This window comes from Cucurbita moschata, unplaced genomic scaffold (genome assembly GCF_002738365.1).
Source record: "Cucurbita moschata cultivar Rifu unplaced genomic scaffold, Cmos_1.0 Cmo_Scf00062, whole genome shotgun sequence".
NCBI classification, from domain to species: Eukaryota; Viridiplantae; Streptophyta; class Magnoliopsida; order Cucurbitales; family Cucurbitaceae; genus Cucurbita; species Cucurbita moschata.
The window spans coordinates 110,718-138,323 of record NW_019268578.1 but is presented as its reverse complement, the minus strand read 5'-3'; the positions used below and the strand labels follow the sequence as shown (position 1 = coordinate 138,323).

At 37.3% G+C, this 27,606-nt stretch overlaps 1 long non-coding RNA gene across 1 annotated transcript; it reads left to right on the top strand.

Annotated features, from left to right (window-relative positions):
• The first annotated feature begins 1 nt into the window (after nt 1).
• LOC111437153 lies at nt 2-26,706 on the top strand. The gene is made up of 5 exons (XR_002709399.1): nt 2-87; nt 586-692; nt 771-848; nt 1,033-1,115; nt 26,352-26,706. It is a non-coding gene; the product is annotated as an uncharacterized LOC111437153 (long non-coding RNA).
• Nucleotides 26,707-27,606: the final 900 nt, after the last annotated feature.

The following is a 27,606-nucleotide window of genomic DNA, read 5'->3' as shown; positions in this document are numbered from 1 at the left end:
TTGATTTAGGGATTGCTTGGGCAAAAGAAAAACAGTTGGTCCTGTCAATTCAGGCCGGTGGGATTTTCGCATCTGCTAGGAATACTGGTATGATTCCAAGCCCAAGGCATTGAAGTTGAATTTAAGTTTTTGGGGTCGTATGAAGTAATTGTTGTTTATAAGTTTTATTTTTAGTTTTTATAATTGTCGTTTATACTGGTATGATTCCAAGCCCAAGGCTGTGCACTTTTTTTTATTTTTATTTTTATTTTTATTTTTATTTTTTATAATTTGCATGTGATTTCAGCATAAATGAAGGGTTTTACTACCATTTCTGGACTAATTAGTTGTAAGGCGCTCATAGTTGAGTTGAGTGTTTGTTTCAAAGCTAGCCAACACATTTGAGATCGAGGTTGAGGTTATCTTGTTGTTACATGCATTTTGTGCACACACTTACATTATGGAAAAAATACATTTAAGATTTTCAAACAAGTTATATTTTATGATTGATGAAATTTATTACTGAATCATTTTGCTTTTCAACCACTTGAGTTTTTGAGAATGAGCTTTTGGATTCTGAATTTTCTCTTATGAACATTCCTCTAGGGTCATCATGATGAACGATATGAGATATATACTAGTGCCTGGATCAATTTTTGAGACTGATTTGAGTCAAGGGCAATGATGGCAATCAATTGGAGTTGAAATCGAAGGTACTTTCTTTGTTTAACTTAATGATTTGTTTGAATTGGAGATCAATGCCTAATTATTTTTTTCATTAATAATATCAGGCAGGATGGTCCGATTCATGTAAAGTTTTTTTGTAAACAATTAGGGATGCATGAAATATAACCACACAGCCCACTAAGGTAAGCCATTTACTTTTACAAAACTTTTATCATTCTATTTACCGGTCAAACTTTAACAAAAATAATTAATGTTCACTTTTAATGGTTTCAAATTATTGGTATCTCATTGGTTTGACATTATTGTTCATATTTCATTTGCTATTGGAGAAGATTTTGATTAATAACCATGTTATGAAAATTTCAGATGGAAATCGAGGACATAGATGAAGATAAAGAAGTTGAGGTCAAAGAATCAAACTCTGATTGCTACATTCAACACTCCATCACGTAAGAAATTTTCTATTTGAATCATAAACTACCTTATGTGTTGCCTAGATCTCATGAGAATTATGTTATTGGCAACGTTGTGGTCCTAATAATGTTAGATTCCTATATTTAATCTTTATTATATCTTTTTTTTCTATTTGATGTTCCTTGTGTTCAACTGCTATCATGTTTTTGGTTCAAGAGTAAACGATTAGAATGTTAAAGTTGAAAAAGTACATGAGTAAGAAATTAAATTACGTTTTTCTATTTTATGAGTGTTTTAGGTAGTTAGTGAAACCGAGTGAAAAGCCATGTAACTATAATGAACCCCATGAATCTATCTCAACATTCCAATTTTCAAAGAGATAAGGTAAAACTCGATGATCAAAGAATCCCATTTCAAATCAAACAACTAAGAGCACATCATTGATCATTACATACTCCACAATCAGCATAAGAGAAACAAAATTCTGAAGAATAAGAGGAAATGATGAGTGGTGAGGTGAAGAAAGAGAAAAATAGGAGAAAGGGGTGGAAAATTAGGGCTGGTGCAGACTCATCTGGGCATGTGGAAGGGATGGCGAGGTGAAGAAAGAGAAAAATAGGAGAAAGGGGGGGAAAATTAGGGCTGGTGTAGACTCATCCGGGCATGTGGAAGGGAAGGCTAGGGCATAGAGAGCACTCTGAGTTTGTCCTTTCCTCTCCATTTCAGTTTCATCCCCCCCCTCATTTTGTTTGTTTGGCTTATGACTAGGCTTTCTCCAATGTTTCATTGCCACGTCATCAATATAACAATTTTATTCTCATTATCCATCAGAGGGTCAAGGATTAAGCTTGTAAAATCAAGAAAAGATCATAAGACTCAAAGAACTAGTCTTGTACAATAAGAAACAAAAGGAACATCTAAGATACGACCTTGAAGGAACAACCTTGATTATGTCAAGGTTTGTTGAACGTAAAGATGATAAGTTCTATGAGATATAACGAAACACAAGGATGACCAAGGAAGACTTGTCAATCTCAACAAAGGATGTTGAGAAGACACTCGAAAGAAACAAATGCTGGAACTAGAAAACGCCTTAAGGCATAAGTTAAGAACTAAATACTACAAGGGTTAATCATAAAGATTATGGAAGGCCAAAGGTAGTTACAAGATTAAGGAAGGTCTTGTAATACCAAGAAAGGAAGAACTTGAGAACTATAAAAACCCACCTTGTACAAGATGGAACATGCAAGATACGACATTGAAAGATGAAAAGCTCTACGATATAAGGAAACGCAAGGTTGACCAAGGAAGACTTGTCAATCTCAACGAAGGATGTTGAGAAGACACTCAAAAGGAGGAACAAATGTGAGAAGATAGTCAAAATGAACAAATGCCGGAACAAGAAAATGTCTTAGGGCATAAGTTAAAAACTAAAGGCTACAAGGGCTAATTGTAAGGATTATGAAAGGCCAAGGGTAGTTACAAGGATTAAGGAAAGGCTGGTAATACCAAGAAAAAAACTTAAGACCCAAAGAACCATGTTGTACAAAAAGGAAAAAAAAAACATCTAATATAAGACCTGACAATCACAACAAAGGTTGTTGAGAAGACAATCGAACGGAACAAATCTTGGAACAAGTACACGCCTCAAGACATAAGTTAAGAACTAACAGCCACAAGAGCTGATTATAAGGATAATGGACGACCAAGGGATGTTACAAGGATTAAGGAAGATAACAGCCACAAGAGCTGATTATAAGGATAATGGACGACCAAGGGATGTTACAAGGATTAAGGAAGATACCGAGAGAAGAAGAGCTTAAGACCCAAAGAACCAATTAAGGACTAAAGACCACAAAGACCGATTATAAGGATTATGGACAGCCAATGAATTTTACAACACTTGACAATCAAAACAACGGATGTTGAGAAGACAATCGAAAGGAACAAATCTTGGAACAAGTACACACCTTAAGCCATAAGTTAAGAACTAACAGCTACAAGGGCTGATTATAAGGATTATGGACGACCAAGGGATGTCATAAGGATTAAGGAAGATACCGAGAAAAGAAGAGCTTAAGACCCAAAGAACTAATCAAGGACTAAAGATTGATTATAAAGATTATGGACAGCCAAGGAATTTTACAGGACTCGACAATCTCAAGAAAGGATGTTGAGAAGACAATCGAAAGCAACAAATCTTGGAACAAGTACACACCTTAAGCCATAAGCTAAGATCTAACGGCCACAAGGGCTAATTACAAGAAGTATGGACGACCAAGGGCTGTTAAAAGGATTAAGGAAGATACCGAGAGAAGAAGAGCTTAAGACTCAAAGAACCAATTAAGGACTAAAGACCACAAAGACTGATTATAAGGATTATGGACAGCCAAGGACTTTTACGAGACTCGACAATCTCAACAAAGGATGTTGAGATGCTAATCGAAAGGAACAAATCTTGGAACAAGTACACACCTTAAGCCATAAGCTAAGAACTAACGGCCACAAGGCTAATTACAAGGATTATGAACGACCAAGGGATGTTACAAGGATTAAGGAAGATACCGAGAGAAGAAGAGCTTAAGACTCAAAGAACCAATTAAGGACTAAAGACCACAAAGACTGATTATAAGAATTATGGACAGCCAAGGAATTTTACGAGACTCGACAATCTCAACAAAGGATGTTGAGATGCTAATCGAAAGGAACAAATCTTGGAACAAGTACACACCTTAAGCCATAAGCGAAGAACTAACGGCCACAAGGGCTAATTACAAGGATTATGAACGACCAAGGGATGTTACAAGGATTAAGGAAGATATCGAGAGAAGAAGAGCTTAAGACCCAAAGAACCAATTAAGGATTAAAGACCACAAAGACTGATTATAAGGATTATGGACAGCCAAGGAATTTTACGAGACTCGACAATCTCAACAAAGGATGTTGAGAAGACAATCGAAAGGAACAAATCTTGGAACAAGTACACACCTTAAGCCATAAGCAAAGAATTAACGGCCACAAGGGCTAATTACAAGGATTATGAACGACCAAGGGATGTGACGAGGATTAAGGAAGATACCGAGAGAAGAAGAGCTTAAGACCCAAAGAACCAATCAAGGACTAAAGACTGATTAGAAAGATTATGGACAACCAAGGAATTTTACAAGACTCGACAATCTCAACAAAGGTTGTTAAAAAGACAATCAAAAGGAACAAATCTTGGAACAAGTACACACCTTAAGCCATAAGCGAAGAACTAACGGCCACAAGGGCTAATTACAAGGATTATGAACGACCAAGGGATGTTACAAGGATTAAGGAAGATATCGAGAGAAGAAGAGCTTAAGACCCAAAGAACCAATTAAGGATTAAAGACCACAAAGACTGATTATAAGGATTATGGACAGCCAAGGAATTTTACGAGACTCGACAATCTCAACAAAGGATGTTGAGAAGACAATCGAAAGGAACAAATCTTGGAACAAGTACACACCTTAAGCCATAAGCAAAGAATTAACGGCCACAAGGGCTAATTACAAGGATTATGAACGACCAAGGGATGTGACGAGGATTAAGGAAGATACCGAGAGAAGAAGAGCTTAAGACCCAAAGAACCAATCAAGGACTAAAGACTGATTAGAAAGATTATGGACAACCAAGGAATTTTACAAGACTCGACAATCTCAACAAAGGATGTTGAGAAGACAATCGAAAGGAACAAATCTTGGAACAAGTACACACCTTAAGCCATAAGCGAAGAATTAACGGCCACAAGGGCTAATTACAAGGATTATGAACGACCAAGGGATGTGACGAGGATTAAGGAAGATACCGAGAGAAGAAGAGCTTAAGACCCAAAGAACTAATTAAGGATTAAAGACCACAAAGACTGATTATAAGGATTATGGACAGCCAAGGAATTTTACGAGACTCGACAATCTCAACAAAGGATGTTGAGAAGACAATCGAAAGGAACAAATCTTGGAACAAGTACACACCTTAAGCCATAAGCGAAGAATTAACGGCCACAAGGGCTAATTACAAGGATTATGAACGACCAAGGGATGTGACGAGGATTAAGGAAGATACTGAGAGAAGAAGAGCTTAAGACCCAAAGAACCAATCAAGGACTAAAGACTGATTAGAAAGATTATGGACAACCAAGGAATTTTACAAGACTCGACAATCTCAACAAAGGTTGTTAAAAAGACAATCAAAAGGAACAAATCTTTGAACAAGTACACACCTTAAGCCATAAGCGAAGAACTAACGGCCACAAGGGCTAATTACAAGGATTATGAACGACCAAGGGATGTTACAAGGATTAAGGAAGATATATCGAGAGAAGAAGAGCTTAAGACCCAAAGAACCAATTAAGGATTAAAGACCACAAAGACTGATTATAAGGATTATGGACAGCCAAGGAATTTTACGAGACTCGACAATCTCAACAAAGGATGTTGAGAAGACAATCGAAAGGAACAAATCTTGGAACAAGTACACACCTTAAGCCATAAGCGAAGAATTAACGGCCACAAGGGCTAATTACAAGGATTATGAACGACCAAGGGATGTGACGAGGATTAAGGAAGATACTGAGAGAAGAAGAGCTTAAGACCCAAAGAACCAATCAAGGACTAAAGACTGATTAGAAAGATTATGGACAACCAAGGAATTTTACAAGACTCGACAATCTCAACAAAGGTTGTTAAAAAGACAATCAAAAGGAACAAATCTTGGAACAAGTACACACCTTAAGCCATAAGCGAAGAACTAACGGCCACAAGGGCTAATTACAAGGATTATGAACGACCAAGGGATGTTACAAGGATTAAGGAAGATACCGAGAGAAGAAGAGCTTAAGACCCAAAGAACCAATTAAGGATTAAAGACCACAAAGACTGATTATAAGGATTATGGACAGCCAAGGAATTTTACGAGACTCGACAATCTCAACAAAGGATGTTGAGAAGACAATCGAAAGGAACAAATCTTGGAACAAGTACACACCTTAAGCCATAAGCGAAGAATTAACGGCCACAAGGGCTAATTACAAGGATTATGAACGACAAAGGGATGTGACGAGGATTAAGGAAGATACCGAGAGAAGAAGAGCTTAAGACCCAAAGAACCAATCAAGAACTAAAGACTGATTATAAAGATTATGGACAACCAAGGAATTTTGCAAGACTCGACAATCTCAACAAAGGTTGTTAAAAAGACAATCAAAATGAACAAATCTTGGAACAAGTACACACCTTCAGACATAAGTTAAGAACTAATGGCCACGAGGGCAGATTATAAGGATTATGGACGACCAAGGGATGATACAAGGATTAAGGAAGATACCGATTGAAGAAGAGCTTAAGACCCAAACAACTAATTAAGGATTAAAGACCACAAAGACTGATTATATGGATTATGGACAGCCAAGGAATTTTTCTAGACTCGACAATCTCAACAAAGGATGTTGAGATGCTAATCGAAAGGAACAAATCTTGGAACAAGTACACACCTTAAGCCATAAGCTAAGAACTAACGGCCACAAGGGCTAATTACAAGGATTATGAACGACCAAGGGATGCTACAAGGATTAAGGAAGATACCGAGAGAAGAAGAGCTTAAGACCGAAAGATCCAATTAAGGACTAAAGACCACAAAGACTGATTATAAGGATTATGGACATCAAAGGAATTTTACGAGGGCAGGTGATAAGGATTATGGACGACCAAGGGATGTTACAAGGATTAAGGAAGATAACGAGAGAATAAGCGCTTAAGATCCAAAGAACCAATTAAGGACTAAAGACCACAAAGACTGATTATAAGGATTATGGACAGCCAAGGAATTTTACGAGACTCGACAATCTCAAGAAAAAGGATGTTGAGAAGATAATCGAAATGAACAAATCTTGGAACAAGTACACACCTTAAGCCATAAGCGAAGAACTAACGGCCACAAGGGCTAATTACAAGGATTATGAACGACCAGGGGATGTTACAAGGTTTAAGGATGATACTGAGAGAAGAAGAGCTTAAGACCCAAAGAACCAATTAAGGACTAAAGACCACAAAGACTCATTATAAGGATTATGGACAGTCAAGGAATTTTACGAGACTCGACAATCTCAACAAAGGATGTTGAGAAGTCAATCGAAAGGAACAAATCTTGGTACAAGTACTCAGCTTAAGCTGTAAGCTAAGAACTAACGGCCACAAGGGCTAATTACAAGAAGTATGGACGACCAAGGCATTTTAAAAGGATTAAGGAAGATACCGAGAGAAGAAGAGCTTAAGACCCAAAGAACCAATTAAGGACTAAAGACCACAAAGACTGATTATAAGGATTATGGACAGCCAAGGAATTTTACGAGACTCGAGATGTTGAGATGCTAATCGAAAGGAACAAATCTTGGAACAAGTACACACCTTAAGCCATAAGCGAAGAACTAACGGCCACAAGGGCTAATTACAAGGATTATGAACGACCAAGGGATGTTACAAGGATTAAGGAAGATACCGAGAGAAGAAGAGCTTAAAACCCAAAGAACCAATTAAGGACTAAAGACCACAAAGACTGATTATAAGGATTATGGACAGCCAAGGAATTTTACGAGACTCGACAATCTCAACAAAGGATATTGAGAAGACAATCGAAAGGAACAAATCTTGGAACAAGTACACACCTTAAGCCATAAGCGAAGAATTAACGGCCACAAGGGCTAATTACAAGGATTATGAACGACCAAGGGATGTTACGAGGATTAAGGAAGATACCGAGAGAAGAAGAGCTTAAGACCCAAAGAACCAATCAAGGACTAAAGACTGATTAGAAAGATTATGGACAACCAAGGAATTTTACAAGACTCGACAATCTCAACAAAGGTTGTTAAAAAGACAATCAAAAGGAACAAATCTTTGAACAAGTACACACCTTAAGCCATAAGCGAAGAACTAACGGCCACAAGGGCTAATTACAAGGATTATGAACGACCAAGGGATGTTACAAGGATTAAGGAAGATATCGAGAGAAGAAGAGCTTAAGACCCAAAGAACCAATTAAGGATTAAAGACCACAAAGACTGATTATAAGGATTATGGACAGCCAAGGAATTTTACGAGACTCGACAATCTCAACAAAGGATGTTGAGAAGACAATCGAAAGGAACAAATCTTGGAACAAGTACACACCTTAAGCCATAAGCGAAGAATTAACGGCCACAAGGGCTAATTACAAGGATTATGAACGACCAAGGGATGTGACGAGGATTAAGGAAGATACCGAGAGAAGAAGAGCTTAAGACCCAAAGAACCAATCAAGGACTAAAGACTGATTAGAAAGATTATGGACAACCAAGGAATTTTACAAGACTCGACAATCTCAACAAAGGTTGTTAAAAAGACAATCAAAAGGAACAAATCTTTGAACAAGTACACACCTTAAGCCATAAGCGAAGAACTAACGGCCACAAGGGCTAATTACAAGGATTATGAACGACCAAGGGATGTTACAAGGATTAAGGAAGATATCGAGAGAAGAAGAGCTTAAGACCCAAAGAACTAAAGACCACAAAGACTAATTATAAGGATTATGGACAGCCAAGGAATTTTACGAGACTCGACAATCTCAACAAAGGATGTTGAGAAGACAATCGAAAGGAACAAATCTTGGAACAAGTACACACCTTAAGCCATAAGCGAAGAACTAACGGCCACAAGGGCTAATTACAAGGATTATGAACGACCAAGGGATGTGACAAGGATTAAGGAAGATACCGAGAGAAGAAGAGCTTAAGACCCAAAGAACCAATTAAGGACTAAAGACCACAAAGACTGATTATAAGGATTATGGACAGCCAAGGAATTTTACGAGACTCGAGATGTTGAGATGCTAATCGAAAGGAACAAATCTTGGAACAAGTACACACCTTAAGCCATAAGCGAAGAACTAACGGCCACAAGGGCTAATTACAAGAAGTATGGACGACCAAGGCATTTTAAAAGGATTAAGGAAGATACCGAGAGAAGAAGAGCTTAAGACCCAAAGAACCAATTAAGGACTAAAGACCACAAAGACTGATTATAAGGATTATGGACAGCCAAGGAATTTTACGAGACTCGAGATGTTGAGATGCTAATCGAAAGGAACAAATCTTGGAACAAGTACACACCTTAAGCCATAAGCGAAGAACTAACGGCCACAAGGGCTAATTACAAGGATTATGAACGACCAAGGGATGTTACAAGGATTAAGGAAGATACCGAGAGAAGAAGAGCTTAAAACCCAAAGAACCAATTAAGGACTAAAGACCACAAAGACTGATTATAAGGATTATGGACAGCAAAGAAATTTTGCGAGACTCGACAATCTCAACAAAAGATATTGAGAAGACAATCGAAAGGAACAAATCTTGGAACAAGTACACACCATAAGCCATAAGTGAAGAACTAACGGCCACAAGGGCTAATTACAAGGATTGTGAACGACCATGGGATGTGACGAGGATTAAGGAAGATACCGAGAGAAGAAGAGCTTAAGACCCAAAGAACCAATCAAGGACTAAAGACTAATTATAAATATTATGGACAGCCAAGGAATTTTACAAGACTCGACAATCTCAACAAAGGATGTTAAGAAGACAATCAAAAGGAACAAATCTTTGAACAAGTACACACCTTCAGACATAAGTTAAGAACTAATGGCCACGAGAGCATATTATAAGGATTATGGACGACCAAGGGATGATACAAGTATTAAGGAAGATTCCGAGAAAAGAAGAGCTTAAGACCCAAAGAACTAATTAAGGATTAAAGACCACAAAGACTGATTATATGGATTATGGACAGCCAAGGAATTTTACGAGACTCGACAATCTCAACAAAGGATGTTGAGAAGACAATCAAAAGGAACAAATCTTGGTACAAGTACACACCTTAAGCCATAAGCTAAGAACTAACGGCCACAAGGGCTAATTACCAGAATTATGAACGACCAAGGGATGTTACAAGGATTAAGGAAGATATCGAGACAAGAAGAGCTTAAGACCCAAAGAACCAATTAAGGACTAAAGACCACAAAGACTGATTATAAGGATTATGGACAGCCAATGAATTTTACAAGACTCGACAATCTCAACGAAGGATATTGAGAAGACAATTGAAAGCAACAAATCTTGGAATAAGTACACACCATAAGCCATAAGTGAAGAACTAACGGCCACAAGGGCTAATTACAAGAAGTATGGACGACCAAGGGATGTTAAAAGGATTAAGGAACATACCGAGAGAAGAAGAGCTTAAGACCCAAAGAACCAATTAAGGACTAAAGACCACGAAGACTGATTATAAGGATTATGAACAGCCTAGAAATTTTACGAGACTCGACAATCTTAACAAAGGATATTGAGATGACAATCGAAAGGAACAAATCTTGGATCAAGTACACACCTTAAGCCATAAGCTAAGAACTAACGGCCACAAGGGCTAATTACAAGGATTATGAACGACCAAGTGACAACAAGGATTAAGGAAGATACCGAGAGAAGAAGTGCGTAAGACCCAAAGAACCAATTAAGGACTAAAGACCACAAAGACTGATTTTAAGGATTATGGACATCAAAGGAATTTTACGAGGACAGGTGATAAGGATTATGGACGACCAAGGGATGTTACAAGGATTAAGGAAGATGCCGAGAGAAGAAGCGCTTAGATCCAAAGAACCAATTAAGGACTAAAGGCCACAAAGACTGATTATAAGGATTACGTACATCCAAGGAATTTTACGAGACTCGACAATCTCAACAAAGGATGTTGAAAAGTCAATCGAAAGGAACAAATCCTGAAACAAGTACACACCTTAAGCTATAAGCTAAGAACTAACGGCCACAAGGGCTAATTACAAGGATTATGAACGACCAAGGGATGTGACATGGATTAAGGAAGATACCGAGAGAAGAAGAGCTTAAGACCCAAAGAACCAATTAAGGACTAAAGACCACAAAGACTAATTATAAGGATTATGGACATCAAAGGAATTTTACGAGGGCAGGTGATAAGGATTATGGACGACCGAGGGATGTTACAAGGATTAAGGAAGATACCGAGAGAAGAAGCGCTTAAGATCTAAAGAACCAATTAAGGACTAAAGGCCACAAAGACTGATTATAAGGATTACGTACATCCAAGGAATTTTATGAGACTCGACCATCTCAACAAAGGATGTTGAGAAGACAATCGAAAGGAAAAAATCTTGGAACAAGTATACACCTTAAGCCATAAGCTAAGAACTAACGGCCACAAGGGCTAATTACAAGGATTATGAACGACCAAGGGATGTGACAAGGATTAAGGAAGATACCGAGAGAAGAAGTGCTTAAGACCTAAAGAACCAATTAAGGACTAAAGACTGATTATAAGGACTATGGACTCCATGGAATTTTACAAGACTCGACAATCTCAACAAAGGATGTTGAGAAGACAATTGAAAGCAACAAATGTTGGAATAAGTACACACCATAAGCCATAAGTGAAGAACTAACGGTCACAAGGGCTAATTACAAGGATTATGAACGACCAAGGGATGTTACAAGGATTAAGGAAGATACCGAGAGAAGAAGAGCTTAAGACCCAACGAACCAATTAAGGACTAAAGACCACAAAGACTGATTATAAGGATTATGGACAGCTAAGGAATTTTTCGAGACTCGACAATCTCAACAAAGGATGTTGAGAAGACAATCGAAAGGAACAAATCTTGAAACAAGTTCACACCTTAAGCCATAAGCTAAGAACTAACGGCCACAAGGGCTAATTACAAGGATTATGAACGACCAAGGGATGTTACAAGGATTAAGGGAGATACCGAGAGAAGAAGAGCTTAAGACCCAAAGAACCAATTAAGGATTAAAGACCACAAAGGTTGATTATAAGGATTATGGACAGCTAAGGAATTTTACGAGACTCGACAATCTCAACAAAGGATGTTGAGAAGACAATCGAAAGGAACAAATCTTGAAACAAGTTCACACCTTAAGCCATAAGCTAAGAACTAACGGCCACAAGGGCTAATTACAAGGATTATGAACGACCAAGGGATGTTACAAGGATTAAGGAAGATACCGAGAGAAGAAGAGCTTAAGACCCAAAGAACCAATTAAGGATTAAAGACTACAAAGGTTGATTATAAGGATTATGGACAGCCAAGGAATTTTACGAGACTCGACAATCTCAACAAAGGATGTTGAGAAGATAATAGAATGGAACAAATCTTGGTACAAGTACACACCTTAAGCCATAAGCTAAGAACTAACGGCCACAAGGGCTAATTACAAGGATTATGAACGACCAAGGGATGTTACAAGGATTAAGGAAGATACCGAGAGAAGAAGAGCTTAAGACCCAACGAACCAATTAAGGACTAAAGACCACAAAGACTGATTATAAGGATTATGGACAGCTAAGGAATTTTTCGAGACTCGACAATCTCAACAAAGGATGTTGAGAAGACAATCGAAAGGAACAAATCTTGAAACAAGTTCACACCTTAAGCCATAAGCTAAGAACTAACGGCCACAAGGGCTAATTACAAGGATTATGAACGACCAAGGGATGTTACAAGGATTAAGGGAGATACCGAGAGAAGAAGAGCTTAAGACCCAAAGAACCAATTAAGGATTAAAGACCACAAAGGTTGATTATAAGGATTATGGACAGCTAAGGAATTTTACGAGACTCGACAATCTCAACAAAGGATGTTGAGATGACAATCGAAAGGAACAAAACTTGGAATAAAGTACACACCTTAAGCCATAAGTTAAGAACTAACGGCCACAAGGGCTAATTACAAGGATTATGAACGACCAAGGGATGTTACAAGGTTTAAGGAAGATACCGAGAGAAGAAGAGCTTAAGACCCAAAGAACCAATTAAGGATTAAAGACTACAAAGGTTGATTATAAGGATTATGGACAGCCAAGGAATTTTACGAGACTCGACAATCTCAACAAAGGATGTTGAGAAGATAATAGAATGGAACAAATCTTGGTACAAGTACACACCTTAAGCCATAAGCTAAGAACTAACGGCCACAAGGGCTAATTACAAGGATTATGAATGACCAAGGGATGTTACAAGGATTAAGGAAGATACCGAGAGAAGAAGAGCTTAAGACCCAAAGAACCAATTAAGGATTAAAGACCACAAAGACTGATTATAAGGATTATGGACAGCCAAGGAATTTTACGAGACTCGACAATCTCAACAAAGGATGTTGAGAAGACAATCGAAAGGAACAAATCTTGGAACAAGTACACACCTTAAGCCATAAGCTAAGAACTAACGGCCACAAGGGCTAATTACAAGGATTATGAACGACCAAGGGATGTTACAAGGATTAAGGAAGATACCGAGAGAAGAAGAGCTTAAGACCCAAAGAACCAATTAAGGACTAAAGACCACAAAGACTGATTATAAGGATTATGGACAGCCAAGGAATTTTACGAGACTCGACAATCTCAACAAAGGATATTGAGAAGACAATCGAAAGGAACAAATCTTGGAACAAGTACACACCTTAAGCCATAAGCTAAGAGCTAACGGCCACAAGGGCTAATTTCTAGAAGTATGGACGACCAAGGGATGTTAAAAGGATTAAGGAAGATACCGAGAGAAGAAGAGCTTAAGACCCAAAGAACCTATTAAGGACTAAAGACCACAAAGACCGATTATAAGGATTATGGACAGCCAAGGAATTTTACGAGACTCGACAATCTCAACAAAAGATGTTGAGAAGACAATCGAAACGAACAAATCTTTGAACAAGTACACACCTTAAGCCATAGGCTAAGATCTAACGGCCACAATGGCTAATTACACGGATAATGAACGACCAAGGGATGTTACAAGGATTAAGGAAGATACCGAGAGAAGAAGAGCTTAAGAGACCCAAAGAACCTATTAAGGACTAAAGACCACAAAGACTGATTATAAGGATTATGGACAGCCAAGGAATTTTACGAGACTCGACAATCTCAACAAAAGATGTTGAGAAGACAATCGAAACGAACAAATCTTTGAACAAGTACACACCTTAAGCCATAGGCTAAGATCTAACGGCCACAATGGCTAATTACACGGATAATGAACGACCAAGGGATGTTACAAGGATTAAGGAAGATACCGAGAGAAGAAGAGCTTAAGAGACCCAAAGAACCTATTAAGGACTAAAGACCACAAAGACTGATTATAAGGATTATGGACAGCCAAGGAATTTTACGAGACTCGACAATCTCAACAAAAGATGTTGAGAAGACAATCGAAACGAACAAATCTTTGAACAAGTACACACCTTAAGCCATAGGCTAAGATCTAACGGCCACAATGGCTAATTATACAAGGATTATGAACGACCAAGGGATGTTACAAGGATTAAGGAAGATACCGAGAGAAGAAGAGCTTAAGAGACCCAAAGAACCTATTAAGGACTAAAGACCACAAAGACTGATTATAAGGATTATGGACAGCCAAGGAATTTTACGAGACTCGACAATCTCAACAAAAGATGTTGAGAAGACAATCGAAACGAACAAATCTTTGAACAAGTACACACCTTAAGCCATAGGCTAAGATCTAACGGCCACAATGGCTAATTATACAAGGATTATGAACGACCAAGGGATGTTACAAGGATTAAGGAAGATACCGAGAGAAGAAGAGCTTAAGACCCAAAGAACCAATTAAGGACTAAAAACCACAAAGACTGATTATAAGGATTATGGACAGCCACGGAATTTTACGAGACTCGACAATCTCAACAAAGGATGTTGAGAAGACAATCGAAAGCAACCAATCTTGGAAGAAGTACACAACTTAAGCCATAAGCTAAGAACTAACGGCCACAAGGGCTAATTACAAGGATTATGAACGGCCAAGGGATGTTACAAGGATTAAGGAAGATATCGAGAGAAGAAGAGGTTAAGGGGCCTAATGAAGAGATTCTCAATGCCCTAGCAAGTGGTCATAAGAAGTCAAGATCTTTGGAAAAGTTTCAGAAAAAAAAAAAAAATATATGTATATATAGTAAGCATAAAATGCAAAAAGGATTGGGTACGACACCAATTACTTGTCATGTCCACTTACCATATAGTCTTTCATTAAGTATTCAAGAGTTGAAGTTGGCCGATACAAGTTTCCCAAATTTAAGTTCCATGGCCCATGGAGGGAAGAATTTTAGAATTTCCAATTGAACCGGTAACATTAGCCGAAAATGTGACCTTCCCTTGTTTTCCTTAAACCCTTCCAAATTGATCCTCATGAATTTCTTTTTTGTTCTTGAAAATATTCTAGAAAGTTGACCTACCAAAAAGAATTAGGAGCAATTTGGATATCGAAAGCTTAGAGAACTAAGAACCTGACCGTCAATGATGAGGTAAGTAGCCACTTTGGACTTTTCTCAAGTTATACTTATAGGAATCCATAGGTGAAGTATGATTTAAAGGAAAATGGAAGAAATAGGTCAAGAACCGAAAGTGATGACCTAAACCAACATTTTTCTCAAAAATCAAATAACATTAAAATAACTCTCTAAATAGACTCCGCTACTCATGATCTTTTAATAGAAGGCTTACAAGATGACATGTTAAGGAGATTGAAGTTTGGTGGTCGTTGGAGTTTGTTCTTGGGTTAAACTGAGGTGCAAAATGACCAAAATACCCCTATATGCATTAGTGTTGATTTATGAACCAAATGAACTCTATATGACCTAAGATTTTATATATGGCTTATTGGTTATGCAAAATTCTAAAGTCATTGAGCACGTTTAGGGGTTAAGGGGTTAAATGAAGAATGAAAGGTAAAATTTTCAAATTGCCCCTAGGGTAACCATAAGCTATTACAAGGTCCAAACATGGCTTAGGATTTGAAGTAAGGCCCATATATAAGGTCACGGAAGCTTTCCCAAGAATTTAAGGAGGTCGGAATAAGGACTCCAAGATATTTTCATGACATTAAGGAACTCTAAACATTATGAAACCTCAAAAGAGACTTATGTATGACCTTAAGGATAATTATGCAAGATCTCAAGGGACTAGAACATGTTTGGTGTATAAGCCAAGGTTTAAAGGAAATGACAAATCTACCCCTAATGACCCTTAATAATGACTCATGATATTTCTAGAACTTCAAGAAACACGTTATGATCTTTACGATGCAATGATTGTGTCATAAGAATAACTTTGAAGCAAGAAAGAAACCAAGAACCAATGAGACTAAGGAAACACTCCAAGGACAAGAACGAAGAAAAGAGTACAACACAAGGTCTAAGCTAACCAAGACTTTAGGACATAAAGACAGAAAATGTCATAAAGAACTAATACATTGTATTAAAAGGATTAGAATATGTTTGGGGTATGAACCAAGATTCTCGAGTAGTCAGAGACTAAAATACCCCTAATCACCTCCTTATAAGAATTCATTAGGCCCAAGAGTGATGTTATGACATGTATGATGTTATGAATAACTTATGCTCATGAGGACAATATGTCGACACGAATAACATAAGTATGCTTGCTTTAGGGACATCATAAGTATGCTTGCTTTAGGGACATGAACTCTAAGCATGCCATGAAGTTAGGGTGTATTACAAGTATGCATTACCATCAGTTAGTCCTTAATTTTCAAGCAATCAAGATGGTACCCAAGGCCATGAATCAAGTTAAGTAATCTTTAGGCTAATCGTTAATTTTCATACAATTGGGATGCTACCATAAGGCATGGATTAAGCAAGTAAGCTTTAGGTTAGCCATTGATTTCATGTAATCAGTATGTCTCGAAGATCATGAATCAAATAAGTAGCATTAGGTTGACTTTTGATTTTCAAGTAATCAGGATGCTATCCTAAGGCTATGAATCAAGTCAAGTAAGCAAACAAGTTTTAGGTTATCTCTTAATTTTTAAGTAGCGAGAATGCTACCCTAATGCCATGAATCAAGTTAAGTAAGTTTTAAATGAGCTCTTGATATTCAAGTAACTAGGATGCCACCGTAAGGCTATGAACCAAGTCAAGTACGTTTACCACACACGTATGCGCTAAAGTTAAGTACTACTCCAACCAATGTCCTATGTGACCCTTGACCTCCCACCAAGAGGTCCATCGTGACTCCATATTTTGCTCATTTAAGTGGGATGCTCTGTGCCAAAAACATAGCAGGATGCCAAGATTCAAGATTCTCTCACCTAGATGGGATGTCTTACACCAATATGCAGGATGTCAAGATTTAGGTTCATGATGTTCACCGAGCATGTGACCTATATTAGGTCTTCATAGAGAGTAGGATGAGACTTGATAGGGATAGTTATCGAGTTGAATACATGTCATGACTCATAAAGTTATCGAGTTGAATACATGTCATGACTCATAATACAAGAAGCTAAGAAACCAAGATAAGTTCCTAGTTAGCACAAGAGAGTATATTACCTCAGCCATGAACCAAAAATATCCTTATGAGAATCGATGAATGCCAAGAAGTATAATGATGACATGACACTCATGAAAGACCCCATGCATGAAATGTTAAGGCTTAAGAACCTCATGTCTCATAACTCAGGCTCTAGTTGTGTCTTAAGTTTTAAGAAAAACCTTTAGATCCCAAACCTAAGACCTCTCATGAACTTAAAGTAATGCTCTAGGATCAAAGACTATGCCAAGAAGATGACATTAAAAAATGCACAACCAAAGTCTTAAGCCTACTATGACATGAAGATGGCTAGGTGCCATTTAAACCATCCAAGATCTCCTATGGCACGTCATTATCACATGACCACGTCATAGGGGATGCAGGGGATTGTTGGGGTCATTAGCTATTTACTGAATCCGCATCTCACCCCAAGGGGATGCCAAGGCCACTGTATGCTAAATTCGGATCCTGACCCAAGGGGATGTCGGGGGAGTCATAGGCCAAATCCAGATCTCGATCTAAAGGGATGTTGGAGCCATCATGGGCCAAATCTGGAATCCATATCCTTGAACTCATCCATATATAGGTGTCCTGGATCATGAGTACCAAGGGAAATATTTAAGGGACAAGAGCCAAGTACCAAGGATCAAGATCCAAGTTCACAAAACTATGACCCAAAACCTTGGAACCAAGGTCCATAGAGCAAAATCAAGAACCCAAGACCAAAGTCCTCATTCTAGTTCTTCCATATTTTTCAGGTTATCAAGAAGGTGCCGGTTGAGGATGAGAGTAGATCTGTAGCAGGAGCCATAGAGAGCCACATTGGGTTTTTAACTATTTAATGTTTTAAATTTGTTTGCTTACTGGGCCCAATGTTTTAAGTGGGTTTTCAACCATTTATGTTTTTGTTTTAAAATTAAAAATTTTTACCATCCTTATTTTATGTTTTCAAGTTTTAGTAGGTCACGACTCGAAAATCGGGTCGTGACAAAAGTTGTATCAGAGTAAAGCTTCTCTATGGCCCTGCACAAGAGACACTGTCACCTTGACCAGGTACGTACACTTTAAGATTTTAAGATAAGTATGCCATAGGATTTTAAGTGCTAGATTAACTTTAGGATTACTATATAAGCTAAGACTCAAGGATGACTTCAAAACCCCTAGGACATTTAGTAACCCTGAAAGTTCAAAAGGAAAGAACTAAGGCTTTTAGACCTCCAAGAACACGATAGTCTACAGAAAAAAAGTCCTTACAATGTCGATGGTAGGTACAAGGATTAAGGAAAGTCTTGTCACACCTAAGAAAGAACTTAAATCCATAAGAACCTACCTTGTACAAAAAGGAATAAAAAGAAACAACATCGATTATGTCAAAGCTTGTTTTACATAAGAAAGAAGATATGCTCGAAGAATAAGGAAACGTAAGGATGACAAAGGAACAACATTGATTATGTCAAAGCTTGTGTCAATCTCAACCAAAGATGTTGAGAAGACAGTCAAAAGGAACAAATGGAAGGCTACGTGGATTATGGACGGCCAAGAGATGTTACAAGAATGAACGAAGGCTTTGTTATACCGAGAAAAGAAAAACTTAAGACCCAAAGAACTCGCCTTGTATAAAATGGAACAAAAGAAACTTCTAAGATACGACCTTGAAGGAACAATATTGATTATGTGCTTGGACAATAAGCTCTACGATATAAGGAAACACAAAGATGACCAAGACGACTTGACAATCTCAACAAAGGATGTAGAGAAGAAAATCAAAAGGAACAAATGTCGGAAATATAAAATGTCTTAAGGCATAAGTTAAGAACTAAAAGTCACAAATACTGAGTTATAAGGATTATGGACAGCTAAGGGATGTTAGAAGGATTAAGGAATGTTAGTTTTTTAATATCGAGGAAATAAGAACTTCAGACCCAAAGAATCCGCCTTGTACCAGAAGGAACAAAAGGAACATTTAAGATAAGACTTGACAAACTCAACAAAGGATGATGAAAAAGCAGTCAAAAGAAACAAATGTCGGAACAAGTACATGAGGTAGGGCACAACCAAAGAACTTAAGGCCACAAGGGCTTATTATAAGGATTATGCAAGGCAAGGGTAGATACAAGGATTAAGGAAGACTTTGTAATATCGAGAAAGAAGAACTTAAAAGGTACGACGTTGAAGGAACAACATTGATTATGTTAAAGTTTGTTGAACATAAAGACGATAAGCTCTATGATATAAGGAAACACAAAAATGACCAAGGAAGACTTGACAATCTTAATAAAGAATTTTAAGAAGACATTCAAAAGGAACAAATGTCGAAAATAGAAATGTCTCGAGTGATACGTTAAGAATTAAAGGCCACAAGGGCAAATAATAAGGATTATTGACGACCAATGGTAGTTATAAGGATTAAGTAAGACCTTGTAATACCAATAAAAGAAGAACTTAAGACCCTTAGAACCCACCTTGTACAAGATGGAAAAAAAGGAACATCTTAGCTAGGACCTTGAAGGAACAACGTTGATTATGTTAAGACTTGTTGAATATAAAGACGATAAGCTCTACGATATAGGAAAACACAAGGATGACCAAGGATGACTTGACAATCTCAACAAAAGATGTTTGGAAGACAATCAAAAGGAACAAATGTTGGAACAAGTAAATGCCTCAAGGCTTAAATTAAGGACCAAAAAGCCATAAATGCTGATTATAAGGATTATAGACGACTAAGGGTAGTTAAAAGGATTAAGGAAATTAATGACCAAAAAGCCATAAATGCTGATTATAAGGATTATAGACGACCAAGGGTAGTTAAAAGGATTAAGGAATGCTTTGTAATACCAAGAAAAGAAGAGCTTAAGATCCAAAGAAGCCGCCTTATACGAGTAGAAGGAACATCTAAGCTATGAACTCGAAGAAACAACGTTGATTTTGCTAAGGTTTGTTGAACATAAAGACGTTATGCTCTACGATATAAGGAAACACAAAGAAGATACTTAATAATCTCAACAAAGGAGGTTGGGAAGACAATCAAAAGAAACAATTGCGGAACAAGTACTTGCCTTAAGGACTAAAGGTCACAAAGGCTGATGATAAGGATTATGGACGACAAGAGATGTTACCAGGATTAAGGAAGACCTTGTAATATCGAGAAAAGAAGAACTTAAGACCCAAATAACCCCCCTATTCATGAAGGAACAAAATGAACATCTAAAATGTGATCTTGATGGAACAATGTTAATTATGTCAAGGTTTGTCGAACATAAATATGATAAGCTCTACGATAGAAGGAAACACAAGGATGACCAGTGAAGATTTGTCAATCTCAAAGGATGTTAGGAAGATAGTCCAAAGGAACAAATGTCGGAACAAGTACATGCATTTAGACATAAGTTAAGAACTAAGTGTTACAAGGGTTAATTATAAGGATTATGGAAGGCCGATGTAGTTACAAGGATTAAGGAAAACCTTGTAATACCAAGAAAAGAAGAACTTAAGACCCAACGAACCCACCTTGTACTAGAAAGAACAAAAGGAACATCTAAGATAAGACTTGACAATCTCAACAAAGGATGTTGAGAAGAGACAGTCAAAAGAAACAAATGTCGTTACAAGTACATGACTTAAGGCATAAGTTAAGAACTGAAGGTCACACTGGCTAATTATAAGGATTATGGACGACCAAGGGTAACTACAAGGATTAAGGAAGACCTTGTTATATTGAGAAAAGAAGAACTTAAGACGCAAAGAATTCGCCTTGTACCAGAAGAAACAAAAGGAACATCTAAGATAAGACTTGACAATCTCAAAATCTAGTCAAAAGGAACAAATGTTGGAACAAGTACATAACTTAAGGAATAACTAAAGAACTTAAGGCCACAAGGGCTTATAATAAGGATTATGCAAGACCAAGGGTAGATACAAGGATTAAGGAAGACTTTGTAATATCGAGAAAGAAGAACTTATGACCCAAAGAACCCGTCTTTTACAAGAAAGAATAAAAGGAACATCTAAGATACAATCTTAAAGGAACAACGTTGATTATGTTAAGGCTTGTTAAACATAAAGACGATAAGTTCTACGATATAAGGAAACACGTTAAATGACCAAGGAAAACTTGACAAACTCAACAAAGGATGTTAAGAAGACATTCAAGAGGAACAAATGTCGGAACTAGAAAATGTCTCCAGGGATAAATTTAGAATTATTAAAGGCCACAAGGGCTGATTATAAGGATTATTGATGGCGAAGGGTAGTTACAAGGATTAAGGAAGGCATTGTAATACCGATAAAAGAAGACTTAAGAACCAAAGAACTCGCTTGTACAAGATGAAAAGGAACATCTTAGCTACGACCTTTATGGAACAACGTTGATTATGTTAAGGCTTCTTAAACATAAAGACGATAAGCTCTACAATATAGGAAACACAAGGATGACCAAGACAATCTCAACAAAGGATGTTAAGAAGACAGTCAAAAGGAACAAATACCGGAACAAGTACATGCCTTATGGCATAAGTTAAGAACTAAAGGTCACAAGCACTAATTATAACAATTATGGACAGCCAAGGGATGTTACAAGGATTACGAAAGGCTTTATTTTATCGAGAAAAGAAGAATTTACAACTCAAAAAACTTGCCTTGTACAAAGGAACAAAAGGAAGACCTAAAATAAGACTTGACAATCTCAACAAAGGATGTTGAGAAGGCGGTCAAAAGGAACAAATGTCAGAACAAGTTCATGCATTAAGGCATAACCAAAGAATTTAAGGCCACAAGGGCTGATTAGGCCAAGAGTAGATACAAATATTAAGGAAGACCTTGTAATGTCTAGTAAAGAACTTACGACCCAAAGAACCCGGCCTTGTACAAGAAGGAATTAAAGGAACATCTAAGATACGACCTTGAAGGAACAACGTTGATTATGTTAAGGCTTGTTGAACATAAAGATGATAAGCTCTACACGATATAAGGAAACACAAGGATGATCAAGGAAGACCTTACAATCTCAATAAAGGATGTTAAGAAGACCGTCAAAATGAAAAAAATGTCGAAACAAGTACATGCCTTAAGAACTTTCGTCCGCGAAAGTTAACCGTTCTTATCTTGTCTAAGGGTACTTGTCCTCAGTTTGGTCCTTCCAAGTCTATCGAGGGTCCTTTTATAGGTTTGAACTTCTCCCCGCATGTCCTTATAATCTACCCTCCTTGTGACCTTTTAGTTCTTGCCTTATGCCGTATCGTCTTCTTTGCTTCTTCCACTCTCAAGCAAAGAAGACGATGACTTGTCAGTTCAATTGAACCAGTCACATACCCCTAAAATGTGACCTTCCCTTGTTTTCCTCAAATCCTTCCAAACGGGTTTTCATGAAATTCTTTTTGATTCCTACTAAAAAAAGACTTATGTATTACCTTAAGGATAATTATGCAAGATCTTAAGGGACTAGAACATGTTTAGGGTATAAGCCAAGGTTTTAAGGAAATGACAAATCTACCCCTAAAGACCCTTAATAAGGATTCGTGATCTTTCTAGAACTTCAAGGAACATGTTATGATTTTTACGATGCTATAAACATGAAATGTTTATGACTTATGAGCTTGGATTAGGGCTTAAGAATTCATGTTAAGATTTATGTCATGATTGTGCCATAAGAATAACCTTAGCAAGAAGCCAAGAACCCATGAGACTAAGAAAACACTCCAAGGACAAGAACCAATAAAAGAGTACAACACAAGCCCTAAGCTCACCGAGACTTAAGGACATAAAGACATGAAATGTGATAAAGAACTCATACATGGTATTAAAAGGTTAGACTATGTTTGAGGTATGAACCAAGATTCAAGTAGTAAAAGACTAGAATACCCCTAATGACCTTCTGATAAGAATTCATGAGGCCCAAGAGTTATGTTATGACATATATGATGTTATGAATAACATATGCTCATAAGGACAATATGGTGACACGAATAAAGACATAAGCTCACCAAGACTTGAATAAAAACATGAAATGTCATAAAGAACTCATACATGGTATTGAAAGGATTAGAATATGTTTGAGGTATGAACCATGATTCAAGTAGTAAAAGACTAAAATACCCCTACTGACCTCCTTATAAGAATTCATGAGGCTCAAGGGTTATGTTATGACATGTTTGATGTTATGAATAACTTATGCTCCTAAGGACAATATGACAACACGAATGAAGTTAGGGTGTGTTACAAACATGCATTACTATCGGTTAGCCCTTAAATTTCAAGTAATCAAGATCCTAAGGCCATGAATCTAGTGAGTAAGCTTTACACTTGCCCTTAATTTTCAAGTAATTGGGATGCTACTATAAGGTCATGAATCAAGCAAGTAAGCTTGAGGTTAGCCCTTCATTTTCATGTAATCGAAGACCATGAATCAAGCTAAGTAAACATGCTTTAGGTTATCTCTTGATTTATAAGTAATTAGGATGCTACCCTAATGTCACGAATCAAGTCAAGTAAGAAAGTTTTAGGTTAGCTCTTGACTATTCCCTAGAATTTAATTGTCCACGAGCTTCTTAAATCAGGACCAAATTAGCAGTTAAGTAGCAAGAAAAATACATTTTACTGCTGATCGATAAGTCAATTCACTGTGATTACAGTAGAATTTATGATGCTTTGACGTAAGAACTCATTCTATTAAGGAATGCATCACAAAATAATAGTGAAAGTCATAGAGGATCCTACTAATACACTAAGTTGTGAATGATTCGATGGCGAGAGCATACAGGAGTGAGCATGCACAAATATATATAGAATAAACATGTATACCGAGTCAATCTACCAATAAATACAGACCAAAACATAAAACATAACAAAGACAAAACAAAAACAGTGCCTGAAGTTTCAATTCTTTCTAACATTGCGAAAGAATTTCCTTGTATTGCTCACATCACAAGTTGGTTTGCATTCATCTTTCTGTCTATAAACTCTGTAACAAAGATGGGTTTCAATCTACAAAGCTTGAGTGTCACATCCTTGTTCTATGCTCCCAAGTTCTTTGACACTTGTAGTCTAAAAAACGCCATTGTTTTTGGTTCCATTCAAACATAGTGAATGCATTTTACAGTTATACCATTGTTTTTGGTTCTTCCAGACTATAAAAGAACAAAAATCTACTAATCCAAAGTCATGTAAAGCTAAAAATATATATAGTAATGTTTTTTTTTTTTTTGTAAGGATGCTGTGAAATCTGTTTTGTACAGATTGATTATTTGACTCCTTATAGAGATCTTGCTGACCTGATTATTTATAAAGTTTTTTGAGTTATCTGAGAAGTGTCAAAAGAGAGAGAAAATGAGGCCTTTTGGAAAAACCAAAAGCAAAGCCACGAGAGTTTTATGTTTAAAGTGGACAATATCATACCATTGTGGATTCGTGGTTTTTAACATGGTATCAGAGTCATGCTCTTAACTTAGCCATGTCAATAGAATCCTCAAATATCGAACAAAGAAGTTGTGAGCCTGGAAGGTGTAGTCAAAAGTGACAAGTGTTGAGCAAATGATGTACTTTATTCGAGGGCTCCAGAGAAAAGAGTCGAACCTCGATTAAGGGGAGGCTGTTCGAGGACTCCCCTTAGGTGAGGCTCTATGGTGTACTTTGTTTGAGAGAGAAATAGTCCCACATTGGCTAATTAAGAGGAAGATCATAGGTTTATAAACAAGGAATCCTATCTCCATTGGCATAAGGCCTTTTGGGAAAACTAAAAGCAAAACCATGAGAGCTTATGTTCAAAGTGGACAATATCATACCATTGTGGGTCCTGGTTCCTTTCAACCCCAATCTGCATCATTCTCAGTTTGCTAATAATGCGTGAAATCTGAGGATGTTTATGTGTTACAAGCTTTAAGATAACATATTTTTCTTGATTTAAGTACAGAACATTCTCATATCTATGAACACCGACAAAGGTTCTTGATTATTAAACTCATTTGACAAAGCTTTATGTTTGTGTTGGCCAAGAAATTCCAGTATTTAGATATAAAAATACCGCTTTTAGACGTTGTCTGCATCAGATAATGAGATCGGTTTGGCTTTTTCCATGTTTTCTAAGGCTTCTCCAACTTCTTCAGTGTAATCTGGAACCATTAGCCATAGAGATTAAACTATTCACAGTAGGAGACATAGCTGATGTGTTTGAGCTGAGATCCTAGGAGTGGTAGCTTCAATTGATAGTGGCCTTCCTTAAGTACCTCATGTAGCATTACTTCCCTTGTTGCCCTGTCCTTGACAAAACAGTCCTTTTTTGAGCTAAACGAGCAACCGTCATAAGATTTTGAGTGATTTGAGGAACGTGAGAAACTTTTGAGTCTATTCCCATTTACCTACGGTTAAGAGGAATATCATGGCATTATCATGATATTCAGACATATTCAGCTGCGAAGCAGTAGCCCATTCAGCCAAAGAAAGATAGTGGAGAGTTGACAGAAATGGGCACCAAAAGGTTCCGATCAGTTCTAGATCCAAGTGGTAGTATTAGGATTCTTAGCTATTGTTCTCGAGAAATGACATGATTTGGCCCATTCCTTGAAAGTTCTTACTTCTTGTTTTTGTATAGCATAATCAAAGTATAGTGTTGAACAGGTTAGTGTAACTATTGAGTTCTATGATACACTCAATGGAGTTCGTCATTGATCTTGCAACTATGAGAAAAAAATATGCTAGATGTGCTCAATTGGGTGAGATTTTTGAATTAGATCGTGGTATTTGATGCGAGGACCTTGTTCGAAGATGTTTTTGCTGGGATTGACCCCTGGTTAGCTCCCTAGGCTTACGTTTGTTTCATGAATCACAGGTACTACTCGTACACCTTGTTTATTCACTTTTAAGATTTTTGAAAAATTACAAGTACGAGGAAGGAAGAAGGCGCATGGGCTTAGGGCGCGCTAGTCCGCGAGTGGGCGAGGGAAACTTGGCATGTGGCGGCGTGTGGCGGCGTATGAGAGCATGTGCAGGCACATGGCTTAACCCATTTCATCCCGTTCGACTTCTGTTTACATATTCCTTAGTCCTTCAATACTAACCCTAAAAATTATTAATCGAATGATTCATCAGTGGAATTAGAGGCAATTAACTAGCCGCTTTGAGTTTGAACTTGTAAATGGTTATGAGCATGTTCATCATGTAATTTGAGGTTTAAGATTCACGACTATTTCATCTACATACTTGGCATTGAATGTTTAATCAGTGTTTAATCAGTGTTTAATGATGATATGTAACGTTTAATCAGTGTTTAATGATGATATGTGATGAATAGTTAAAGGGATTCCATTGTGACAATGCCCGTTACTAAGTTAGATGAGCTGATGCACAGGTATTTGGTCATGTCTGTTCAGTCAGGTTTGCATGTCTTTAATGTTTAGTTTGTGTAGCCATTGATTACTAGACTACTGCATAGGAAGATCTACGGTGGACAGACATTTGCCTTTTATTTGGAATTGGACTCGTGGGGCCTTCATGGTGGATTCCTTTATAGAAATGTCGTGCAATTATGAATTAAAAATGCTAATGGAGAGACTTATGTAGAGCTTCGTATTTGATGCTGATGCTTGTTTTCCACCACTTTAAAAAGTTATTATGGCTTTTAGGTGAGTCCCATTCAAATGATCTATTGGGGTGTAGAGGGAATTTTGATGCTAATCGGTAGAGGTATTGTTTTTTTTGAGCTTTTCCTTTCGAACTTCCTCTCAAGGTTCTTAAAATGCGTCTGCGAATGAGAGATTTTCACACCCTTATAAACAATGTTTGAGATTTTTACACCCTTATAAACAATGTTTTATTCCCTTCTTCAATCGACGTGGGATCTTCCCCATTCGGAGTTTAGTGTTCACCGTCCGATGCCTGCCTCTGATACTATTTGTAACAGCCTAAGCCCACCGCTAGCAAATATTATTTTATTGTTTTCTTTGAACTTTTCCTTTTGAGCTTCTCCTTAAAATTGTCTGCGAAGGATAAATTTTCACACCCTTTCACACCCTTATCAACAATGTTTTGTTCCCTTCTTCAATCGATGTGGGATCTTCCCCATTTAGAGTTTAGTGTTCACCGTC